The sequence below is a fragment of the Brienomyrus brachyistius genome, chromosome 2 (assembly GCF_023856365.1).
Source record: "Brienomyrus brachyistius isolate T26 chromosome 2, BBRACH_0.4, whole genome shotgun sequence".
Taxonomy (NCBI): Eukaryota; Metazoa; Chordata; class Actinopteri; order Osteoglossiformes; family Mormyridae; genus Brienomyrus; species Brienomyrus brachyistius.
Genome location: NC_064534.1, coordinates 41,939,457 through 41,949,456, shown reverse-complemented (window position 1 = coordinate 41,949,456; position 10,000 = coordinate 41,939,457). Strand labels below are relative to the sequence as shown.

Sequence of the window (10,000 nt, the reverse complement as noted above, 5' to 3'; positions counted from 1 at the left end):
CCTGGTATTCCCAGGAGGTCTCCCATCCAAGTACTAACCAGACCCTACCCTGCTTGGCTTCCGAGATCAGATGAGATCGGGCGTGTTCAGGGTGGTATGGCCATAAGCGAGAAATGCGACCAAAAACAGCCCTTTTGCATTACACGCGTCTATACATGCCAGTTAGTCCCATTGGATCCTACTCCTGTTTTTTTTTTTTTTTTTATCTGACTCACACTGCAGCACCACCATCCAATCGGCAGCGCCGGACCCACACCAAACATTCACCAAACTACTCAGCCGGCAGCCTACCAGAATTATTCCATTCTTTCCGCATCCGCACACTTCCTTCTTTTTAACTCCTTTTCAGTACCGCACAGGTTAATCGCCGCACGTCCCCCGCCGGCAAACATTACTCCTTTGCCTACTGCATGCAGGCTTCTCTTAACGACCCTCTGTTATCAACTCCGCTAACAGCCACAAAATCTCCGCCGCACGAAGCCCACTGGTAGCTGCTGAATCACATGCTTCCCCAAAACGTCGCGCTGTCAGAACACTGGGAGCTACACACACCAATAAGTCCATACTGCAGGCTGCAGGCAGAACAATTTTCTACATTCAAACATCGACGGCCTCTTCTCTCTAAAAATTCAGCAGACCGCTTCTACCACCAGCAAAGAAGTTTCCATCCCTAATTCCTCTGTGATTCCCACTAACCTAAACATTAAGCTGGCATTGAAGGGTGTGAATTACCCCGGCCAATCTGTTCTTTTAAATACAGCTTTTAGCAAGTTTTGAAAGGAGAAGAGCAGAACTTGCTATGCCAATAATATCGAGTCTTCTGTGGTGAAGTGCTTTTTGCATAGAAAACAAAGCGGTCAGTTGAAGAGGAATAATATCAGTACTTTGTTTAAAACTGTGTGTAAAAAGCTGTCTCTTTATCATTAGCAATAAGTTGTAAAACGTGAATGGGGAGTGACAGTCTTCAAGTTTGTGAGAAGATCGCGCCCTGGTGGAATAAAGGCACGAACAGCTTACAGCACCTAGAATTACCAGGAAGTATTTAGAGTAAAACGGTTTCTAAAAGCTGCCTTTATGAATGAGAGAAAAAAAAATATATATATAAAATAGTAAAATGGAAGGGGAGTGATAGATTTAAATTAATCGTGAAGTGGAGCGCCCCCTGTATAAAGTAAAAGTGAGAAAAGCTTACAGCACCTGGTATTCCCAGGTGGTCTCCCATCCAACTACTAACCAGACCCTACCCTGCTTAGCTTCTGAGATCGGATGATATCGGGCGTGTTCAGGGTGGTATGGCCATAAGCGAGACACACGACCAAAAACAGCCCTTTTGCATTACACGCGTCTATACATGCCAGTTAGTCCCATTGGATCCTTCTCCTGGTTTTTTTTTTTTTATCTGACTCACACTGCAGCCCCACCATCCAATCGGCAGCGCCGGACCCACACCAAACATTCACCAAACTACTCAGCCGGCAGCCTACCACAATTATTCCATTCTTTCCGCATCCGCACACTTCCTTCTTTTTAACTCCTTTTCACTACTGCACAGGTTAATCGCGGCACGTCCCCCGCCGGCAAACATTACTCCTTTGCCTACTGCATGCAGGCTTCTCTTAACGACCCTCTGTTATCAACTCCGCTAACAGCCACAAAATCTCCGCCGCACGAAGCCCACTGGTAGCTGCTGAATCACATGCTTCCCCAAAACGTCACGCTGTCAGAACACTGGGAGCTACACACACCAACAAGTCCATACTGCAGGCTGCAGCCAGAACAATTTTCTACATTCAAACATCGACGGCCTCTTCTCTCTAAAAATTCACCAGACCGCTTCTACCACCAGCAAAGAAGTTTCCATCCCTAATTCCTCTGTGATTCCCACTAACCTAAACATTAAGCTGGCATTGAAGGGTGTGAATTACCCCGGCCAATCTGTTCTTTTAAATACAGCTTTTAGCAAGTTTTGAAAGGAGAAGAGCAGAACTTGCTATGCCAATAATATCGAGTCTTCTGTGGCGAAGTGGTTTTTGCATAGAAAACAAAGCGGTCAGTTGAAGAGGAATAATATCAGTACTTTGTTTAAAACTGTGTGTAAAAAGCTGTCTCTTTATCATTAACAATAAGTTGTAAAACGTGAATGGGAGTGACAGTCTTCAAGTTTGTGAGAAGATCGCGCCCTGGTGGAATAAAGGCACGAACAGCTTACAGCACCTAGAATTACCAGGAAGTATTTAGAGTAAAACGGTTTCTAAAAGCTGCCTTTATGAATGAGAGAAAAAAAAATATATATATAAAATAGTAAAATGGAAGGGGAGTGATAGATTTAAATTAATCGTGAAGTGGAGCGCCCCCTGTATAAAGTAAAAGTGAGAAAAGCTTACAGCACCTGGTATTCCCAGGTGGTCTCCCATCCAACTACTAACCAGACCCTACCCTGCTTAGCTTCTGAGATCGGATGATATCGGGCGTGTTCAGGGTGGTATGGCCATAAGCGAGAAACATGACCAAAAACAGCCCTTTTGCATTACATGCGTCTATACATGCCAGTTAGTCCCATTGGATCCTTCTCCTGGTTTTTTTTTTTTTATCTGACTCACACTGCAGCCCCACCATCCAATCGGCAGCGCCGGACCCACACCAAACATTCACCAAACTACTCAGCCGGCAGCCTACCACAATTATTCCATTCTTTCCGCATCCGCACACTTCCTTATTTTTAACTCCTTTTCACTACCGCACAGGTTAATCGCGGCACGTCCCCCGCCGGCAAACATTACTCCTTTGCCTACTGCATGCAGGCTTCTCTTAACGACCCTCTGTTATCAACTCCGCTAACAGCCACAAAATCTCCGCCGCACGAAGCCCACTGGTAGCTGCTGAATCACATGCTTCCCCAAAACGTCACGCTGTCAGAACACTGGGAGCTACACACACCAACAAGTCCATACTGCAGGCTGCAGCCAGAACAATTTTCTACATTCAAACATCGACGGCCTCTTATCTCTAAAAATTCACCAGACCGCTTCTACCACCAGCAAAGAAGTTTCCATCCCTAATTCCTCTGTGATTCCCACTAACCTAAACATTAAGCTGGCATTGAAGGGTGTGAATTACCCCGGCCAATCTGTTCTTTTAAATACAGCTTTTAGCAAGTTTTGAAAGGAGAAGAGCAGAACTTGCTATGCCAATAATATCGAGTCTTCTGTGGCGAAGTGGTTTTTGCATAGAAAACAAAGCGGTCAGTTGAAGAGGAATAATATCAGTACTTTGTTTAAAACTGTGTGTAAAAAGCTGTCTCTTTATCATTAACAATAAGTTGTAAAACGTGAATGGGAGTGACAGTCTTCAAGTTTGTGAGAAGATCGCGCCCTGGTGGAATAAAGGCACGAACAGCTTACAGCACCTAGAATTACCAGGAAGTATTTAGAGTAAAACGGTTTCTAAAAGCTGCCTTTATGAATGAGAGAAAAATATATATATATATATATATAAAATAGTAAAATGGAAGGGGAGTGATAGATTTAAATTAATAGTGAAGTGGAGCGCCCCCTGTATAAAGTAAAAGTGAGAAAAGCTTACAGCACCTGGTATTCCCAGGCAGTCTCCCATCCAAGTACTAACCAGACCCTACACCGCTTAGCTTCCGAGATCAGACGAGATCGGGCGTGTTCAGGGTGGTATGGCCATGAGCGAGAGCCGCGAACAAAAACAGCCCTTTTGCATTACACGCGTCTATACATGCCAGTTAGTCCCATTGGATCCTACTCTTGTTTTTTTTTTTTTTTTTTATCTGACTCCCACTGCAGCCCCACCATCCAATCGGCAGCGCCGGACCCACACCAAACATTCACCAAACTACTCAGCCGGCAGCCTACCAGAATTATTCCATTCTTTCCGCATCCGCACACTTCCTTATTTTTAACTCATTTTCACTACCGCACAGGTTAATCGCCGCACGTCCCCCGCCGGCAAACATTACTCCTTTGCCTACTGCATGCAGGCTTCTCTTAACGACCCTCTGTTATCAACTCCGCTAACAGCCACAAAATCTCCGCCGCACGAAGCCCACTGGTAGCTGCTGAATCACATGCTTCCCCAAAACATCGCGCTGTCAGAACACTGGGAGCTACACACGCCAACAAGTCCATACTGCAGGCTGCAGCCAGAACAATTTTCTACATTGAAACATCGACGGCCTCTTCTCTCTAAAAATTCACCAGACCGCTTCTACCATCAGCAAAGAAGTTTCCATCCCTAATTCCTCTGTGATTCCCACTAACCTAAAGATTAAGTTGGCATTGAAGGGCGTGAATTACCCCGGCCAACCTGCTCTTTTAAATACAGCTTTTAGCAAGTTTTGAAAGGAGGAGAAGAGCAGAACTTGCTATGCCAATAATATCGAGTCTTCTGTGGCGAAGTGGTTTTTGCATAGAAAACAAAGCGGTGAGTTGAAGAGGAATTATATCAGTACTTTGTTTAAAACTATGTGTAAAAAGCTGTCTCTTTATCATTAACAATAAGTTGTAAAACGTGAATGGGGAGTGACAGTCTTCAAGTTTGTGAGAAGATCGTGCCCTGGTGGAATAAAGGCACGAACAGCTTACAGCAGCTAGAATTACCAGGCAGTATTTAGAGTAAAACGGTGTGTAAAAGCTGCCTTTATGAATGAGAGAAAAAAATGTATATATATAAAATAGTAAAATGGAAGGGGAGTGATAGATTTAAATTAATCGTGAAGTGGAGCGCCCCCTGTATAAAGTAAAAGTGAGAAAAGCTTACAGCACCTGGTATTCCCAGGAGGTCTCCCATCCAAGTACTAACCAGACCCTACCCTGCTTGGCTTCCGAGATCAGATGAGATCGGGCGTGTTCAGGGTGGTATGGCCATAAGCGAGAAATGCGACCAAAAACAGCCCTTTTGCATTACACGCGTCTATACATGCCAGTTAGTCCCATTGGATCCTACTCCTGTTTTTTTTTTTTTTTTTATCTGACTCACACTGCAGCACCACCATCCAATCGGCAGCGCCGGACCCACACCAAACATTCACCAAACTACTCAGCCGGCAGCCTACCAGAATTATTCCATTCTTTCCGCATCCGCACACTTCCTTATTTTTAACTCATTTTCACTACCGCACAGGTTAATCGCCGCACGTCCCCCGCCGGCAAACATTACTCCTTTGCCTACTGCATGCAGGCTTCTCTTAACGACCCTCTGTTATCAACTCCGCTAACAGCCACAAAATCTCCGCCGCACGAAGCCCACTGGTAGCTGCTGAATCACATGCTTCCCCAAAACGTCGCGCTGTCAGAACACTGGGAGCTACACACACCAATAAGTCCATACTGCAGGCTGCAGGCAGAACAATTTTCTACATTCAAACATCGACGGCCTCTTCTCTCTAAAAATTCACCAGACCGCTTCTACCATCAGCAAAGAAGTTTCCATCCCTAATTCCTCTGTGATTCCCACTAACCTAAAGATTAAGTTGGCATTGAAGGGCGTGAATTACCCCGGCCAACCTGCTCTTTTAAATACAGCTTTTAGCAAGTTTTGAAAGGAGGAGAAGAGCAGAACTTGCTATGCCAATAATATCGAGTCTTCTGTGGCGAAGTGGTTTTTGCATAGAAAACAAAGCGGTGAGTTGAAGAGGAATTATATCAGTACTTTGTTTAAAACTATGTGTAAAAAGCTGTCTCTTTATCATTAACAATAAGTTGTAAAACGTGAATGGGGAGTGACAGTCTTCAAGTTTGTGAGAAGATCGTGCCCTGGTGGAATAAAGGCACGAACAGCTTACAGCAGCTAGAATTACCAGGCAGTATTTAGAGTAAAACGGTGTGTAAAAGCTGCCTTTATGAATGAGAGAAAAAAATGTATATATATAAAATAGTAAAATGGAAGGGGAGTGATAGATTTAAATTAATCGTGAAGTGGAGCGCCCCCTGTATAAAGTAAAAGTGAGAAAAGCTTACAGCACCTGGTATTCCCAGGAGGTCTCCCATCCAAGTACTAACCAGACCCTACCCTGCTTGGCTTCCGAGATCAGATGAGATCGGGCGTGTTCAGGGTGGTATGGCCATAAGCGAGAAATGCGACCAAAAACAGCCCTTTTGCATTACACGCGTCTATACATGCCAGTTAGTCCCATTGGATCCTACTCCTGTTTTTTTTTTTTTTTTTATCTGACTCACACTGCAGCACCACCATCCAATCGGCAGCGCCGGACCCACACCAAACATTCACCAAACTACTCAGCCGGCAGCCTACCAGAATTATTCCATTCTTTCCGCATCCGCACACTTCCTTATTTTTAACTCATTTTCACTACCGCACAGGTTAATCGCCGCACGTCCCCCGCCGGCAAACATTACTCCTTTGCCTACTGCATGCAGGCTTCTCTTAACGACCCTCTGTTATCAACTCCGCTAACAGCCACAAAATCTCCGCCGCACGAAGCCCACTGGTAGCTGCTGAATCACATGCTTCCCCAAAACGTCGCGCTGTCAGAACACTGGGAGCTACACACACCAATAAGTCCATACTGCAGGCTGCAGGCAGAACAATTTTCTACATTCAAACATCGACGGCCTCTTCTCTCTAAAAATTCAGCAGACCGCTTCTACCACCAGCAAAGAAGTTTCCATCCCTAATTCCTCTGTGATTCCCACTAACCTAAACATTAAGCTGGCATTGAAGGGTGTGAATTACCCCGGCCAATCTGTTCTTTTAAATACAGCTTTTAGCAAGTTTTGAAAGGAGAAGAGCAGAACTTGCTATGCCAATAATATCGAGTCTTCTGTGGTGAAGTGCTTTTTGCATAGAAAACAAAGCGGTCAGTTGAAGAGGAATAATATCAGTACTTTGTTTAAAACTGTGTGTAAAAAGCTGTCTCTTTATCATTAGCAATAAGTTGTAAAACGTGAATGGGGAGTGACAGTCTTCAAGTTTGTGAGAAGATCGCGCCCTGGTGGAATAAAGGCACGAACAGCTTACAGCACCTAGAATTACCAGGAAGTATTTAGAGTAAAACGGTTTCTAAAAGCTGCCTTTATGAATGAGAGAAAAAAAAATATATATATAAAATAGTAAAATGGAAGGGGAGTGATAGATTTAAATTAATCGTGAAGTGGAGCGCCCCCTGTATAAAGTAAAAGTGAGAAAAGCTTACAGCACCTGGTATTCCCAGGTGGTCTCCCATCCAACTACTAACCAGACCCTACCCTGCTTAGCTTCTGAGATCGGATGATATCGGGCGTGTTCAGGGTGGTATGGCCATAAGCGAGACACACGACCAAAAACAGCCCTTTTGCATTACACGCGTCTATACATGCCAGTTAGTCCCATTGGATCCTTCTCCTGGTTTTTTTTTTTTTATCTGACTCACACTGCAGCCCCACCATCCAATCGGCAGCGCCGGACCCACACCAAACATTCACCAAACTACTCAGCCGGCAGCCTACCACAATTATTCCATTCTTTCCGCATCCGCACACTTCCTTCTTTTTAACTCCTTTTCACTACTGCACAGGTTAATCGCGGCACGTCCCCCGCCGGCAAACATTACTCCTTTGCCTACTGCATGCAGGCTTCTCTTAACGACCCTCTGTTATCAACTCCGCTAACAGCCACAAAATCTCCGCCGCACGAAGCCCACTGGTAGCTGCTGAATCACATGCTTCCCCAAAACGTCACGCTGTCAGAACACTGGGAGCTACACACACCAACAAGTCCATACTGCAGGCTGCAGCCAGAACAATTTTCTACATTCAAACATCGACGGCCTCTTCTCTCTAAAAATTCACCAGACCGCTTCTACCACCAGCAAAGAAGTTTCCATCCCTAATTCCTCTGTGATTCCCACTAACCTAAACATTAAGCTGGCATTGAAGGGTGTGAATTACCCCGGCCAATCTGTTCTTTTAAATACAGCTTTTAGCAAGTTTTGAAAGGAGAAGAGCAGAACTTGCTATGCCAATAATATCGAGTCTTCTGTGGCGAAGTGGTTTTTGCATAGAAAACAAAGCGGTCAGTTGAAGAGGAATAATATCAGTACTTTGTTTAAAACTGTGTGTAAAAAGCTGTCTCTTTATCATTAACAATAAGTTGTAAAACGTGAATGGGAGTGACAGTCTTCAAGTTTGTGAGAAGATCGCGCCCTGGTGGAATAAAGGCACGAACAGCTTACAGCACCTAGAATTACCAGGAAGTATTTAGAGTAAAACGGTTTCTAAAAGCTGCCTTTATGAATGAGAGAAAAAAAAATATATATATATATATAAAATAGTAAAATGGAAGGGGAGTGATAGATTTAAAGTAATCGTGAAGTGGAGCGCCCCCTGTATAAAGTAAAAGTGAGAAAAGCTTACAGCACCTGGTATTCCCAGGTGGTCTCCCATCCAAGTACTAACCAGACCCTACCCTGCTTAGCTTCCGAGATCAGACGAGATCTGGCGTGTTCAGGGTGGTATGGCCGTAAGCGAGAGATGCTACCAAAAACATCCCTTTTGCATTACACGCCTCTATACATGCCAGTTGGTCCCATTGGATCTTACTAATGTTCTTTTTTTTTTTTATCTGACTCACACTGCAGCCCCACCATCCAATCGGCAGCGCCGGACCCACACCAAACATTCACCAAACTACTCAGCCGGCAGCCTACCACAATTATTCCATTCTTTCCGCATCTGCACACTTCCTTCTTTTTAACTCCTTTTCACTACCGCACAAGTTAATCGCCGCACGTCCCCCGCCGGCAAACATTACTCCTTTGCCTACTGCATGCAGGCTTCTCTTAATGACCCTCTGTTATCAACTCCGCTAACAGCCACAAAATCTCCGCCGCACGAAGCCCACTGGTAGCTGCTGAATCACATGCTTCCCCAAAACGTCACGCTGTCAGAACACTGGGAGCTACACACACCAACAAGTCCATACTGCAGGCTGCAGCCAGAACAATTTTCTACATTCAAACATCGACGGCCTCTTCTCTCTAAAAATTCACCAGACCGCTTCTACCACCAGCAAAGAAGTTTCCATCCCTAATTCCTCTGTGATTCCCACTAACCTAAACATTAAGCTGGCATTGAAGGGTGTGAATTACCCCGGCCAACCTGCTCTTTTAAATACAGCTTTTAGCAAGTTTTGAAAGGAGGAGAAGAGCAGATAATATGCCAATAATATCGAATATTCTGTGGCGAAGTGGTTTTTGCATAGAAAACAAAGCGGTGAGTTTAAGAGGAATTATATCAGTACTTTGTTTAAAACTGTGTGTAAAAAGCTGTCTCTTTATTATTAACAATAAGTTGTAAAACGTGAATGTGGAGTGACAGTCTTCAAGTTTGTCAGAAGATCGCGCCCTGGTGGAATAAAGGCACGAACAGCTTACAGCACCTAGAATTACCAGGCAGTATTTAGAGTAAAACGGTGTGTAAAGGCTGCCTTTATGAATGAGAGAAAAAAAATATATATATAAAATAGTAAAATGGAAGGGGAGTGATAGATTTAAATTAATCGTGAAGTGGAGCGCCCCCTGTATAAAGTAAAAGTGAGAAAAGCTTACAGCACGTGGTATTCCCAGGCAGTCTCCCATCCAAGTACTAACCAGACCCTACCCCACTTAGCTTCCGAGATCAGACGAGATCGGGCGTGTTCAGGGTGGTATGGCCATAAGCGAGAGCCGCGAACAAAAACAGCCCTTTTGCATTATACGCCTCTATACATGCCAGTTAGTCCCATTGGATCCTACTCCTGTTTTTTTTTTTTTTTTTATCTGACTCACACTGCAGCACCACCATCCAATCGGCAGCGCCGCACCCACACCAAACATTCACCAAACTACTCAGCCGGCAGCCTACCACAATTATTCCATTCTTTCCGCATCCGCACACTTCCTTCTCTTTAAGTCCTTTTTACTACCGCACAGGTTAATCGCCGCACGTCCCCCGCCGGCAAACATTACTCATTTGCCTACCGCATGCAGGCTTCTCTTAAA

The 10,000-nt window shown here is 44.6% G+C and overlaps 9 non-coding genes across 9 annotated transcripts in view; all 9 read right to left on the bottom strand.

Moving 5' to 3' along the window:
- The window catches only part of LOC125733043 (5S ribosomal RNA), a 119-nt gene extending 11 nt beyond the window's left edge, over positions 1-108 (bottom strand). Inside the window, exon 1 of the ribosomal RNA XR_007392401.1 lies at positions 1-108. This exon is cut by the window's left edge and continues 11 nt beyond it. This is a non-coding gene — a ribosomal RNA (5S ribosomal RNA).
- Positions 109-1,185: 1,077 nt separating this feature from the next.
- LOC125729715 (5S ribosomal RNA) lies at positions 1,186-1,304 on the bottom strand. The gene has a single exon (XR_007390138.1). It is a non-coding gene; the product is annotated as a 5S ribosomal RNA (ribosomal RNA).
- A 1,073-nt stretch (positions 1,305-2,377) lies between these two features.
- LOC125729704 (5S ribosomal RNA) lies at positions 2,378-2,496 on the bottom strand. The gene has a single exon (XR_007390127.1). It is a non-coding gene; the product is annotated as a 5S ribosomal RNA (ribosomal RNA).
- Positions 2,497-3,575: 1,079 nt separating this feature from the next.
- LOC125730766 (5S ribosomal RNA) lies at positions 3,576-3,694 on the bottom strand. The gene has a single exon (XR_007391058.1). It is a non-coding gene; the product is annotated as a 5S ribosomal RNA (ribosomal RNA).
- A 1,081-nt stretch (positions 3,695-4,775) lies between these two features.
- On the bottom strand, positions 4,776-4,894 carry LOC125733042 (5S ribosomal RNA). Its single transcript, XR_007392400.1, has one exon. It is a non-coding gene; the product is annotated as a 5S ribosomal RNA (ribosomal RNA).
- Positions 4,895-5,974: 1,080 nt separating this feature from the next.
- On the bottom strand, positions 5,975-6,093 carry LOC125733041 (5S ribosomal RNA). The gene has a single exon (XR_007392399.1). It is a non-coding gene; the product is annotated as a 5S ribosomal RNA (ribosomal RNA).
- A 1,077-nt stretch (positions 6,094-7,170) lies between these two features.
- On the bottom strand, positions 7,171-7,289 carry LOC125729693 (5S ribosomal RNA). Its single transcript, XR_007390116.1, has one exon. It is a non-coding gene; the product is annotated as a 5S ribosomal RNA (ribosomal RNA).
- Positions 7,290-8,368: 1,079 nt separating this feature from the next.
- On the bottom strand, positions 8,369-8,487 carry LOC125733894 (5S ribosomal RNA). Its single transcript, XR_007393226.1, has one exon. It is a non-coding gene; the product is annotated as a 5S ribosomal RNA (ribosomal RNA).
- Positions 8,488-9,561: 1,074 nt separating this feature from the next.
- Positions 9,562-9,680, bottom strand: LOC125730849 (5S ribosomal RNA). Its single transcript, XR_007391137.1, has one exon. It is a non-coding gene; the product is annotated as a 5S ribosomal RNA (ribosomal RNA).
- Between the last annotated feature and the right edge of the window lie 320 nt (positions 9,681-10,000).